Source organism: Mesoplodon bidens (assembly GCF_964165515.1).
Source record: "Mesoplodon bidens genome assembly, contig: HAP1_SCAFFOLD_1060, whole genome shotgun sequence".
NCBI lineage: Eukaryota > Metazoa > Chordata > Mammalia > Artiodactyla > Ziphiidae > Mesoplodon > Mesoplodon bidens.
The window spans coordinates 60790-75190 of NW_027671224.1; the positions used below are offsets into that span (position 1 = coordinate 60790).

Below are 14401 nucleotides of genomic sequence, written 5' to 3' on the forward strand. Positions count from 1 at the left end.
CACTCCAGAGGCTGAACTGCCTGGACTAGAAGCCACAGTCGTTGCCATGTGAGGAGGAGCCGTGGGGCGCAGCAGGGACACAGAGGCACAGCCAGGACATAACATACGGCCGCTCCCAGGCACAGTGACCCAGGCCAGTGAGGAGCCAGAGCCACATCGTCCTTCAGAGCCGAACTGAACCGTTATGCCAGCGCTGCAACGCCAGGGCTCACCGTTAGCAACCGTTAGCAACCGCGTGTCCCTCCCCCACCTAATGTCCCACCCGTTATTTATGACATCTGTAGTTACTCCACCTTTATTAGGCTCCTGCGGAGATCCAATGCACACCACCAGAGTGAGCCTTTTTCCCAGAGTCCCCAGGGCACAAGCCACCCTTCCCCTTGCAAAGGTGACAATTACCTCCTTCCGGGCCCCCTTCCCAACCCCGCCCTGCCCTCCCAGAGCCCAAACAATGAGGCGGGATTTGGGCTGCAGACCCCAGTGGCCACAACCTCCAGCAGCCCAGGGGTGGAGGGGAGTTGGGAAGGATGCAGAGCTTCCCGAGGAAACCACAGGATGTGGCATTCTGGGAAATTCAAAAGTGCTAGTCCAGTTCTGGCAATCTGAACACTTCCTCCCCGAAGCTGAAGTCTGAGAGACATTCTTCCTCCCTTTGGCTACAGAGCTGACAAGAAAAGTAGCTGACCTGCAAAGTGAGCACCAGTCAGGGTGGCGGGAGGGGAACACACCTTACAATTATTCTAAAATGTTGCCATTTCCTCCAAACTCTCAGTATTCACGTCTCATTATCAATTCACCACTCTGTTATCAGAGGTTACCACTGAATCAGTGATGACTCCAGAACATCTATAGGAGGGGTTTGGGGCAGGTGAGCAATTCATCCTGGGAAAGAGTGTCTAAAACCAAGTGAATGGCCCTTTATATTAGCATGGGAAAACTTCCACCATCCCACCTTGTCTCAACAGAACCATTAATGTAGAAAAAACTACTGTGTCACTTTTCAGAGGTCTACCCTGTGTGCAGACATGGAGAAGACACTTAGAATATTAAAGTCAGCATGTTAAGTAGTTTTCTCCAAATACTGTAACTAGCACCCAGTTTACTTTCTTCACAGTCCTTTTCATAATCTATTTAATTTTAGTCCTTTTTAATTGTCTGGTACACCTGTAACACCTAAACTCCAAGAGAGAAGGAGCTTCATCTTATTTCCAGTGCCTGGCACATAATGGTTTCTCAATGGAACCGATTCCAAGATGGGTCTCATTTAGGAATGGATCTGTTGTTATAATCAGTTTTCCGAAATCTTTACTATCAATACGGAGTCCTTTCCTCTCACATTTCACAGGAAGCTAGACTTCTTAATGTCCAAACATGGATACGTTTGAAGTTTCCTTGACTGATTTAAATTGAATTAAAATAATTATTTCGTACAGGAAAAACTTTCAAAATTTTTACATTTTTCAGAACATAACCACCTTTTCTTTCTCTACTTTCTTCCCTTCAAAACAAACTTTGCAACGTTGGGGTGAGTTAAATAATCAGAAAACTAGCCCCAAATTAAGCTCTCAATGACATGAAACACATTTTTTGCTCCTTTTTAATAAAAATCCTATATACAGTACATTAATGTTTTCTTTTAGAAATTACGTTGACAACTTAATCCCTAATTCGAGGCATCCATATAATTGGTTTACAGAAAGGTGCTTCGGCAAAATATTTAACACAAGATATATATGAGATGCTGAGATCGGGGTAATATACGTTACTTGAAAGGCATGAATAGTTTTAAAACACTGTAGCATAATCACACTTAAGGCCATAGTTACTTTGTTCCCAAATCCCTGCAATTCTATTTGAGGGAAGTTCTAAAGGGCCTGTGTCTTCTCCTGTGTCCACAATTGTAGACGTACACGGATGGCCCTCAATCCTGCTCTCCAAACTTCAAATAATGGGCCAGAGACAAGGCTCGGGACTTGGAAAAGTCCTAGAAATTCCCTGCCTCAAAAGCAGTTTCAGAGTTCACATTTTCCTAAGGAAGACAGAGCTGAGTAGACATGCCAAAGTCTTCCAAATCCTGCTGCTTGTTTTGAATTATGGCTACACTGGCTGTGTACCCCTTGAGTTTGTATCTCCACATACTTGAATTAAATCCTGTAGTTCCTCTTTGGTTCTAGCATCTGTGACGTCTTCACAGAGTCTATATGCCACGGCTGTTTTACCAATTTCTGAAATAAAGTTAACAAGGATCAATTCAGAAGTTTTCTTGTTCTAAAACTTCCTGTATACAATGGTAGCACCCAATAATTAGACATTCTTTTGATTTCTAAAAGCAGAAAATAAGAGCATTTTCCTAGAAGTTCCCTCATCTGACACTCCAGTTTTTATCATAATTATTTGTGAAAAAGTATATAAGAAGTATCAACTTTGGTTCAAAAACCTTTATGATCTTAGAAATAAGAACTAAGGAATAATGACATAGAAAGTAAAAGCTGTGGAAACAAAAATGTTCAATCACAGTAGAATAAAATAGGAAGGCATTAGGTGGGGGTCAAAATGAGTTCAAACCTGGAGAGATACCACTGGACTATAATAGATACTTCATATTAGAAGCAAGGCAAGTGCCTACTCCTTGGGATCAAACTTCTACCAGATACAATGAACAAAGCTTTGGAGACAGAGACAGAGAGAGACAGCATTTGAACACTCTACTGGCAGAAACTACCCCATGTACCTTTTGGACAATACAGCTTTCCTCAAGGCAAGCTAGAGCCACCAGGCTTTTGGGTCTAAGGAGTTTGGAGTACATACAAGGAATACCTTGGCATATTAGGGACAAACAACCCAGACATTTAGTTTGGTTCTTAAAGGTTGTTACACACAGTTGACAGCTGATGGAGATTCTGCCTGATGACCAGGGAAGTCAAACTTCACTGGAAGGACTGCCCAGGCTGGAAGGCCAAGACCAATCCAGGGTCAACTCTTACAAGCAAATAAGGTCTCTGACAACTTAGCTCGGATTTTCTCTAAGCCTGCAGGGCTGTGAAGCAGGGGAGCAATTCTGTTCCGGGAATCTACTCATCATAAAGTTTCCTTTGGGCACAGCCTGTGACATTCTCACTGCTGTATAACTCGATAGGGAACACAATCAACACTATTCAATAGCATGACCACTTTCAAGGCTCACAAAAACGTAGCCAATTATTATATAAGAATCATATTCACCCAATATAGCAGAAATGAAAACTGAAATTAAACTGATTTCAAAAACATAATCTAATAAACTCTTCAACAAGAAAACAACGATAATAATAATAGTCAATATATTTTCTCTGCTTACTATCTTTCAGGCATAGTTCTAAGCTTTTTACATTCATCATCTCATTTACTCTTACAATATCCTCCATTAGGTGATAAGCTGTATTACTAATCCTATTTGCAGATAAAGAAATTGCAGCTTAGAGATATTAAATACCTTCAAATGTCTCTGGCTAGAAAAACCTAAAATTGCAACAACAACAACAACAACAAAATCTAAGAGACAAAGTTAGGACTCAAACACAGGTGCCCAAGGCTTATAATCACTGCACTATTCTGTAAGATAAGCAAGCAATTGGGGAAGAACTGGATCAAACACTTTCTGTATGAACTGAGGCAAGTCACTCTACATCTAAACACTGGGGACAATAATATTTGCTGTCATTTTTCTCATAAATGCCACAGAGAACACATTTAAGACTGCTGCTGTGAAAGCATCTGGTGAGCGAAAGAATATGTAATGTTTTAGACAACCATTATTTTCATCCAATTAACTTTTCAAGTAACGTTATTTGCTCACTGAAACTGAAGTACTTCAAGGACAATCAAAAAGGTCTTACCTAAGGCCACAATCAGCAGTTTCTGGAATGCGTCTGTCATAGCCTTCTGAATAGCAAGCTTCTGGGTTACCTTCCTTTCCATAAGGAATGATAATGACCCTAAATCCAACCAAAACAGATGAGTTTAAAATGCCTGTCTGCATAACTGATTTCTAGGTTATGTGTGTAAAACTAAAAATGCATCTGTGATTCTTAGATCATTATCTTAGTGATTAAGGGCAGGCACAACACTGGGGTACGGGTGAATGTCTCTGTTGTAGGTATACCCTGGCATGGCACATTTTTACTGCTCAGATCTATTCTGGAAGTTCCTAAAACACTCAATGGGAAATGCGAACCAAGAACGTGCACAAATCTCATACTACTCACAGATTTCAAATGGACAAGCTGAGGCTGCACTGCTACAGACCCTGCTCTCCTGTGCGTAAAGGGCTGGATTCATACAGTGAGATAGATTTGGTGGTAGTGCAGATGATCTGGCCTCTCCTCAACCATCACCCACTCAGGTGGATGGTGGAGCCTCCTCCACTCCATTCGCTAACAGCTCTGCCTCTGAGTTAAAACCCTAAGCCCAAGTGCCATGGATTCTAGGAAAAAACTCAGTACCAATCGGAATCCCCTTTCTAGGGATCTACATTAACTTTTTCTGCTCAGGCCCTTCTATAGGAGGCAAAGGACTGAATATTTACACAAGAGTTTATTTCAATCTTTAGACAATGATTTTCTTGGGATAACTGAAGGCCAGAAGACATCTGTATTTGAAGGAATATTTTAGCACATAACAAATTATTAACAATAACAACAACAAAAACTCACTCATTTTCCTTCCTCCTAAGCTTCTTGGCAGGCGGTCAGTTCTAAAATTCTAAAGTTTAAGGTGCTGTCAGGTATTGCCTAAGATAAAAACCTATATTGTCAGGCAGAAAAAATCTGCCCAGGGCTTTAGTGGCTTAGAAAAGTGATGATGTATCTGAAAAGGTGAGTTTCAGAAAGAAAGGAAAAAAGAGAAATCCCACTCCCTCACCTCCCCACACATAAACATACTGGAAAACAGACCTTCCTCCAACTTATGCAAAGGTTCCTCAGCCATGACAACTCCGGGACTCCTGCACTCATGGGAGGGCAACACCACCTCTAAAGCACAGAAGAACTTCAGGCTTTGCTTCTGAATTGGTGTCACAATAGCTTCATTTTCCCTTTCTTCAAGGTTAGAAAGATCCTGAAGCTCTTAGGATTATGAATTAAAGGCTAGACTTCAAAATATCCTGTTGTTAGAAATAAAAACAAAACTCCAGCAATCCCAGGTAATAGTTTACGTATGCAATAGCTTCAAAATCAAGTTGGGACTTGCAAATGAATGACCAGATATGGACAACTATTTTTTATCATATACCATACAAATACTGGCAAAAATTATGGACACCGCCATCCAAGTCATTGAGATTATCACTAATTCTAGGTGGCAGGCCAATGCTCACATACTTCCATGTGGAAGGCTCTCACATCTCCTCCCCATAGCCCTGTTCTATTCTTCTCTCTAAAGTCTAGGAGTTCAATGTTGAAAGGAGTCTGGTTAGTCAAAGAAAATCTACAGAGTTCACCTTGATGATCCTTCTTGACCACCCATTGAAACCAAAGTAGTGATTTGCCAATTCTTGGCATCTGGAGCTGTTTAGGGCCAGCGTATTATGTTGAACCGCCTTATGTCTGGTGCCAAGACGAACCTAAAGACATAAAAGTCCTAAAAATATCACAATCCTACATAGAGACTTGTTTTGGATATACCTGAGATTTATCAATACCAATTTCCTAGAGTGGTTGTGAAGATTAAGTAGGACATTTTAAGCAATGAGCTCACAGTCAGCCCTAAATAAATGTTATTTATTATTTTCAAGTCAGTACTTTTCTGCATCATTTCCAGGGCCCCTGATTAACCGGAAGGTTCCCTGACCTCTGGTGGTGAAAGTGATGATGAAAACAACCAAGGAAGCCCAGCAGAAGCCTATCATGGGGCTGGGGGTAAGCAAAGGAAGTGAACTGTTTTACTCGTCTCATCCTGTAGCTCCTGCTTGAGAATATGACCTGAAGAGGAGGTAAGATGGACCTGCCACTGAATCAGGACCTTAATCTGTAGCACCCCCTCCCCAAGTTACTAACCCCTGTTAGAAGAGGGAATACCTATACCTCTATAAATGTAAATAAAGCAACCAAAAGAAGTAGGGGTTCATCTGCATGAACAAGCTTCTTGGAGAGTGCAAATATTTCCAGTCTTAACTCTCTAAATAACTTACATATTACTGTGGATTTTTTACATCACTAGTTCTTTCTTAAATATCTCTTTCCACTTTGAACAGGGTGTAGTATATAAATATACTCATAAAAATTCAAATAATACAAATAAAGTCAAAGCATTGTTAATTCTTTATTGATTGGTTTGTGCATCTTCCTCTGTCACTAGTTTATGAGCTCCTTAAGTGCTTGAAGGAACCATATATTATTCTTTCCTTGTTACCAGAAGCAAGCATAGATCTTGGCATATAATAGAGGAGTGATGGTCTGTTGACTGAGTGAATGAACGAGTACATAAGAAAATGAAATTACTTTCTCCAACTGAAGCTGCCTGCTGGGAAGGAGAAACGAAGACTAATTTTTAAATGTTGAGTGTCGCATGAGAGGCTAGGCCCTGTATGGTGAGTCATAATGGAGCTGTCCTGGACAATTAGGAAGCTTCAGAAGGGCTCTGAGCCCCTGGTAGTAGAGACAGTTGACATCTGGGATAACCTTGCCACAGTTCTTGCTGGCAAACATTTCCCTTCGTGCTACTGAGAAAAACTCAGATACATTAGGCCTTTCCTTCATTTTATTTTAAGATGTTATTCACTTTTCTGTATTTATAAAAATACAGGGGGAAAATGATAAGAATTATGTATACATGCCAATGAATAAAGGAACACATAACTGGAACTTCCCTGCTGGTGCAGTGGTTAAGACTCTGTGCTCCCAATGCAGGGAGCCCGGGTTCGATCCCTGGTCAGGGAACTAGGTCTCACATGCATGCTGCAACTAAGAGTTCACACGCCACAGTTCAGGAACCTGCGAGCCGCACCTAAAGGAGCCTGCCTGCTGCAACTGGGGAGCCCTTGAGCCGCAACTAAGGAGCCAACCTGCTGCAACTAAGACCCGGTGCAACCAAATAAATAAATAATTAAAATTTAAAAAGAACACATAATTAAAGTAGGTAACAATATCGGGGGTGTGGGTTGTAAACTCAGGCTCTGCATTAACAAAAGAAATCTAGGGCTTCCCTGGTGGCACGGTGTTTGAGAGTCCGCCTGCCGATGCAGGGGACACGGGTTTGTGTCCCGGTTCAGGAAGATCCCACATGCCGCAGAGTGGCTGGGCCCATGAGCCATGGCTGCTGTGCCTGCGCGTCCAGAGTCTGTGCTGCGCAACGGGAGAGGCCACAACAGTGAGAGGCCCGCGTACCGCAAAAAAAAAAAAAAAACAGAAGGTGCAAAACTGTTTCCTATCCCAGACTCCTATCTTCCGTCGTACAATACTGTAACTGACACTTCAGAGAATCAAAGTCCACACCGTGTAGGATTTTTCCCACCAGTACAAAACACTGGCTCAAGGGCAAGTTTGAACTGGCTATTAATTCAGTTCAGCAAACATTTCCTGAGGCCAGGCCCTGTGTTAGCAGCACTATACGCAAAGAGGAAGCATGCCATCACTGCTTTCAAGAAACTCAGATTCTAGCAAGACAGGCAAAGCACAAATGGAAAATAGCAAGAAATACCTTCCATCTGCCGAAAGGCATGAGCTGCCCTCAAAAGAAGAACACAAGTTCACTGTGCAGAGATGATAGGGAGAGCACAGGGGAGTTTATCAGAGAGAATGCACAAGAAGTCACCAAGACAAGAAAAAGCACATGATACACTCCAGGTGTGTCAGAGAAAGAGGGAAAGGAGCTAAGAATGCCCTCCAATGCCACAAGAAGTGAGGGCTTTATTCCATAGCAATGGAGCATGATGGGAGGTGTTTAAATAAAGGAGGAACCTATCGGGCAGTGCAGTGGTTGGGACTCCGCGCTTCCTCCATGGCGGAAAGGGGTGGGGGGAGGGTTTGATCCCTGGTCGGGGAACTAAGATCCCGCAGGCGGCATGGTGTGGTCAAAAAAAAAAAAAAAAAAGAAGGAACCTATCATGTAGAAGTCCTGTGAACAACTGGTGATAAGCAGGCATTGCCATTAATAACAGACCACTAAGCAGTCCAAGTAATAGAGACTGAAAATTCAAGCGCAGCCTCTCCTGAGCTATACCACTCATAATGCAGGGAGCAGCAATCCTGGGCAAAGAAGACCTAAGATCCTCTGACCTGACACTCACAACACTGCTCCGGCGGACCACGCTTGCAGACCTCCCACCACCATCTCTGTCGGTTCCGAGACTGCTCTTCTTGCCTCTTCCCACCCTCGCTCACTCTCCCCACTTTCTACCTCACCAAACGGCCCCAAGTTACAGGTCTCCTCCATCCTTCCAAAGCTCAATTTATGCCACTTCGCTTTTAAGAAAGACCCACTTTAGTGCCTGTTTTCCCAACCAAAAGAAATCCAAAGAGGTATCTATTTTCACAAAAAAGGGGGGAAAATGAGAACAGTGCCCGGCACGTGTTGTGCAGCAGCCCGTACAGAGGCAATTCGCACTGTGCACTGCAAAAGCGGGTGCAAGGGGCACCACCCAGCTCCTTTCTGGGAACCACACTCAGCACCTCAGCATCAAGCCACCATAGCTTTGAACTGTCACTGAGCTTCTGTACTTTAGCTCAATTTATTTTGTGCATCCGTTAGCAAGATGTGTCCTATGGTCACTGCTTCTTCGCTTTACGCCACTTCGGCTTATGAAAGGTTTCATGGGAACGCTTTGCTTTCAGTCATTGGGGGGAACCCATACTTATTGTCCTCCCGCCTCCCTCCAGCCTACGCATCCACTCTCGGCCTGGCCTTTCCAGCTTTGAAAAGACAACCTGGCTCCGCCCTCTACCGCCTATATACTGCAGTGAAAGATGAGGGGAGAAGCTGACAGGCAGACAAAAGGCAGCAGCAGTGAGTGAGGCCTGACGACAGACAACGGAAGAGTTCCAGGCCCCTTCAACTTTTGAGATGTTTGGTATAATAAAAAATGTAGAAACACCTAAGGGATGGGATGAGAAAGAGCTCAAAATGCACTTCAGTATTTGTTAGCATTTGTTAAATATGGGTGGTACATACACGGGGTACAATGTAATATTCTCCACTTTTCTCAGTATGAAATTTTTAATTAAAAAAATACCAAATCACGGTTTTAAAAATTACAGGATATTTAAAATGTTTATACATTTGACAAGTTAATACAACACAAAAAATGAAATCTAATTGTGTAATTCACAAGGTAATCCAACAAATATTTAGAGTATTGTATCCTCAGGCATTACATGGCCTCCCTTTAAACTTCCTCAGCTCTCCCTCAGTGGGCTATAATTCCCAGTTTACTTTAAGGGAACTTCAATATTTAAGTTATGGTTGGTGTTTATGTCCCTTATACAAACATGCATGAATTTGGGGAAATCAATTATCAAACAAACATCAAAAGTAATCATTTCTACATTACTAATGTGACTTTGCCCATTAGAGATCAGAATGGCATTACAAGATCATCAGTCACTTATTCTATAGGCCAGAGTTGATGCTATTGACATTTTGGGCTGAACAATTCTTTGTTGCGGAAGGCTGTCCTGTGCTTCATAAATGTTTCAGCAGCATCCTGGCCTCTGACCACTAGGTGCCAGGAGCACGTCTCCTGACTTACGACAACTAAAGATGTCTGTCTCCAGACATCAGCAAATGTCCCCTGGGGGGCAAAATCATTCCTGGTTGACACCTACTGATATAAACAAGCATATAGTGTTTGCTTGCCAAATAACAGCAACAGAAGATGGATAAATCCATGGATTCCAAAGGTCCTAGAATTAGCAAATCTTCTCTATAAAACTCCTAGCCCACATCTAGAGAATATTACAAAAAGAAGCAAAATGAAAAGAAAAACTAACAACACATGAGCTAAAATCTTTACTAGGGACAGAACACAGCATAGTGATCCAAAGCACAGACTTGGAGCCAGAGGACTTACATTCAGAACTCACCAGCTGTCACTCACCAACTGTGTCACTCACCAGCTGTGTGACCTGGAGCAAATGACTTAGCCTCAAGTATCTCAACTTGCTCACCTCTAAAATGGCAAGCAGACAACTAATACCTACCTCCTATGGTTATTTATTTTCACTTAAGAATTAAGCGAAATAATACGTGTAAAGTGCTTAAAAGAATGCCTGGCATACAGTGAGTGCTCAGTAAGTGTTAGCTATTGTTATTTCACTAAAATTCCATATTTTCAATTTATACAAAGTGGAAATCACTTTACAGATTTCAACATACAACACTCTATTTTTAGAAAATAAAATATCATGCTATGTAACTACTTTATCTACTTGACAGAGGAATTATTTTCACCATCTCGGTAAAATAATAATGGTTATGATTATGCAATCATAAGAATGATTATGCTCTCCAATAGCCATTGGAGAAACAAGTGTACTTGTACATCGCTGACAAACACAAGCTAACCCCTAAAACTGGCTCTGAGGGGAGATCACAAAGCCTACCGTCAACATTAATCACCAAACATATTAGCCAGGGATATCTCAATAAAAGTAACACAGAAGTAGAGATTAGGGACAGAATTACTAACTCCGGGAGCTATGGGGGGAAGTGACTTAATTTCAAGAGTTAATGTCTCTGATATGTAGGCTCAGGTGCCCACCTCAGCACTGGATATGAAGATGCCTACCACAATTAATCAGGTCCCAACAGTTCATTTCTAACTGCAGTCTCCCTGAACCTCACTGCGGGTACTTCTGTAGCGTAGCTCTCCATACAAGGCAGGTCTCTGGTAACTGCCTTCTCTGGTTCTTCAGAAAACAGCATGACCTGGCTACACATACTCCTGAAGAAGTTCAAGCGTCTTCTTGAAAAACATAAAACAGAAACTGCCAGCCGAAGTCAAAGTGAGACAATGTCTCAAGCCACACTAAAATGGACTATAAAAAATACAGAGATCTAGAAACGACCTCTAAACGACGCCAGCACCAGACACACCTCACCATGTAGCCAACACTCTTGGCCAGGATACACGGATACACCCGTGTCTACAGCACGCAACCCTGCCATGTAGCGGACAGACACTGACCAAGCTGGGTCTTGTACAGCCTCTGCCACGGGGACAGAAAGGCCCGGAGAAGGGCGCTGAGTCGCTTAAACCCACCAGTGTGGGAAGAAGCACCACGTCCACCCATTGAGAACGCCACCCCTATTTGCCTTGACTCTTTCTCTTCCTGTTAAAAATTATCCAACTTTCACCAAAAGAATACACAACACTAACTTTCTGCAAACTCCTGCCCCTGTGGGGAACGGCATTCCTGGAGACAAAAAAGCTGGAATCAGTAACCAAGGTTCTAATTCAAATCCAGTCTAATTCAAATCCATTAACCCCTGTGATCCGTTGCCGATCTACAAAAAGAGCCTAACAGCACATTAGTCGTTTGACCAGCCAGCGTCCATCCCTTTTTCTGGTAATAAAAGCCCACAAATTCCCTCAGAGTAGGTACCTCTCCCCGCCTCTCAGTCAGCGTGGCTCCAGTGGGCTCGACTCTGCCAAAGAGCCACGGGTGACACGTGACCAGAACTGGCCAATCCCAGTCTCACAGCCTCAAACAGCGATTGGCTCCAGGTCAGACATGTGACCCCATAAGAGCCAATGAGACATTATGAGACTTTTGCTGAGGCTTCTGGGAAAGAGACAGGCGCTCTTTCCGGCTGAATCTAAACACTGACAGGCTACAGGGGGTGAATATGCTACAGCCAAGTTTCTAACATACAGTTCCTACAACTGAAGTCCATACAGGAAAAGGCAGAGTTGACTTGTGGGGAGAACCTGAGTCCTGATGACTTTACTTGAGCCCTGAATCCAGCTAGCTGTGCCTGACTTTGCAGTTAGGTGAGCCTAACTCAAATTTCTTTCCAGCTTAAGCCAATTTAGGTTGATATTTCAGGCAGCTGAAGCAAACTGATGTATATGTGTATATCTGATTAGTACCTCACAAGATGTGAAAAATGGAATGAACTGATAGCTGGCTTGTAAAACAGTGTATATATACATGATTATTAAAAACACTGGTCACAGGTATTGATTAATAATAACAAGTGCAAAGAGAAAAAAGTGGGCATGGGAGAGAAATGACTTAGTGTGATATGTGGTTATTCTGACTCTTGAAAATATTCCAAAACATTTGTTTAAACAATTTTATCATAAAGCTATTTCAGCAATAATAATAAGAAGAATAACAAGAGCCATTTGCTGAATGCTTCCTGTGGGCCAGAGGCCCTTGAAATGACTATATTATGTAATCTGCTTGAGTCCTCATAATGACCTTACAAGGTGGATGTTATTATTATCATTCCCACTAACAGATAAGGAACCTGAAGCACAGACAAGTTAAGTTACTCACCCACAGTTACACTATAAATAAAAGGCAGGATTCAAATGCAGACATTCTGATGCAGCTCGTGCTTTTAGCCATGACACTGAATCTGAACTCAGAGTTCTAATGCTGTTCCAGTGAAGCAGAAACTCAAACTCAGGCACTCCCCAAAGCATCAAATGGGAATGTAATATACCACTATTTTAACCCTGGAAGAGTCTTAAGGACTAATTCCTACATAGTTCTGCATTATGAAAGTATACATATTTAACCACATTAGTGATTATCATTTTTTTAAAAAGTGTGAAAACCCTCACAAACCTCAACCAATTGCATCCTTTGGTTAAACAAAAGTCCTAGATGTTCCCAAGACTAAGAGGTATATTAATTAGTACTACCTTTCCAGAAAATAACATTTGCACCTTCCACAAAGTCAACTTTATGAGGACATTACCATCACTAAGTTACTTTTCACCGCTTTTATAGAACAGAAACTTATTTTAAAATCTACCCATCTTAGTATAATATAAAAAAGAAAAAAATTTATGAACTGGACTTTCTCAAAATTAAACCTTTTTCCTCTTTGAAAGACACTATTATGTTAGAAGGATACGAAGCCAAGCTAAAGACTGAGAAAAAACCAACGGCAAATCACATACCTGAAAAAGGATTTGTATCCAAATATATAAAGAATTCTCAAAACTCAACAGTAAGAAAACAACCCAGTTAAAAGCTAGGCAAAAGATTTCAATGGCACTCCACTAAGAGGATCTAATGATGGCAAATAAGCACATGAAAAGATGTCCAATGGCATTAGTCATCAGAGAAATGCAAATTAAAACCATGATAAGATATTACCACATACCTATTAGAATGGCTAAATTAAACTCACTGATAGTGTCAGTGATGTGGAATAGGTGGAATTCTCGTACATTGCTAGTGGGAGAATATAAAATGGTACAGACACTCTGGAAAAAGGGTTGACAGTTTCTTATAAAGTTAAAAATATACTCACTATATCACCCAGCAATCCCCTCTCCCCAGAGACAGCTACCCTAGAGATAGAGAAATGAAAACTATGTTTGCACAAAAGTCTGTACACAAATGTTTACAGCAGCTCTATTCTTAAATGTTAAAAATTGGAAACAATGCAAATGTCCTTTAATGAGTGACAATGGAAAACTACTCAGTAATAAAAAGGAATAAACTTTCAATACATGCAATAACTTAGATGAATCTCAAAGACAGAGTAAAAGAACCCAGTCTCAAAAGCTTACATGTATGATTCCATGTATAGGACATTCTCAAAAAGACAAAACTATAGGGATGGAGAAAAGGTCAGTGGTTGCAGAGGTTATAGGATGGGGACAGTTAACTATAAAAGGATAGCATCAGGGAATTCAGGGGGTGATAATATTATTCTGTATTCTGATTGTAGTGATGGTTGCACAAACTACACGTGTTAAATTAACAGGATAAAAGAAAAAAGTTAGTTTTACTGTATGATAATTTTAAGAATAAAATTTTAAAATTATTTTTAAATATGAATCTCAATGTCACAATGGACACGGTTTTTAAAAACTGGAAGGAAATAAAGAAGGATAAGTTTGTTAATAAAAGGAAAACCTGGGCTTCCCTGGTGGCGCAGTGGTTGAGAGTCTGCCTGCCGATGGGGGGGACACGGGTTCGAGACCTGGAATGGGAGGATCCCACATGCCACGGGGCAATTGGGCCCGTGAGCGACAACTACTGAGCATGCGCGTCTAGAGCCTGTGCTCCGCAACAAGAGGGGCCACGGCAGTGAGAGGCCCACGCACCATGATGAGGAGTGGCCCCCGCTCGCCACAACTAGAGAATGCCCTTTCACAGAAACGAAGACCCAACACAGACAAAAATAAATAAAAAATAAATAAAAATAAATACATTGAAAAGGAAAACCTATACATTTCCCT

At 41.7% G+C, this 14401-nt stretch overlaps 1 long non-coding RNA gene across 1 annotated transcript; it reads right to left on the bottom strand.

Annotated features, from left to right (window-relative positions):
• Window positions 1-1984: 1984 nt before the first annotated feature.
• LOC308611684 lies at window positions 1985-5136 on the bottom strand. Its single transcript, XR_014015004.1, has 3 exons — window positions 4932-5136; window positions 3876-3974; window positions 1985-2225 (listed from the first exon to the last, which is right to left on the bottom strand). It is a non-coding gene; the product is annotated as an uncharacterized lncRNA (long non-coding RNA).
• Window positions 5137-14401: the final 9265 nt, after the last annotated feature.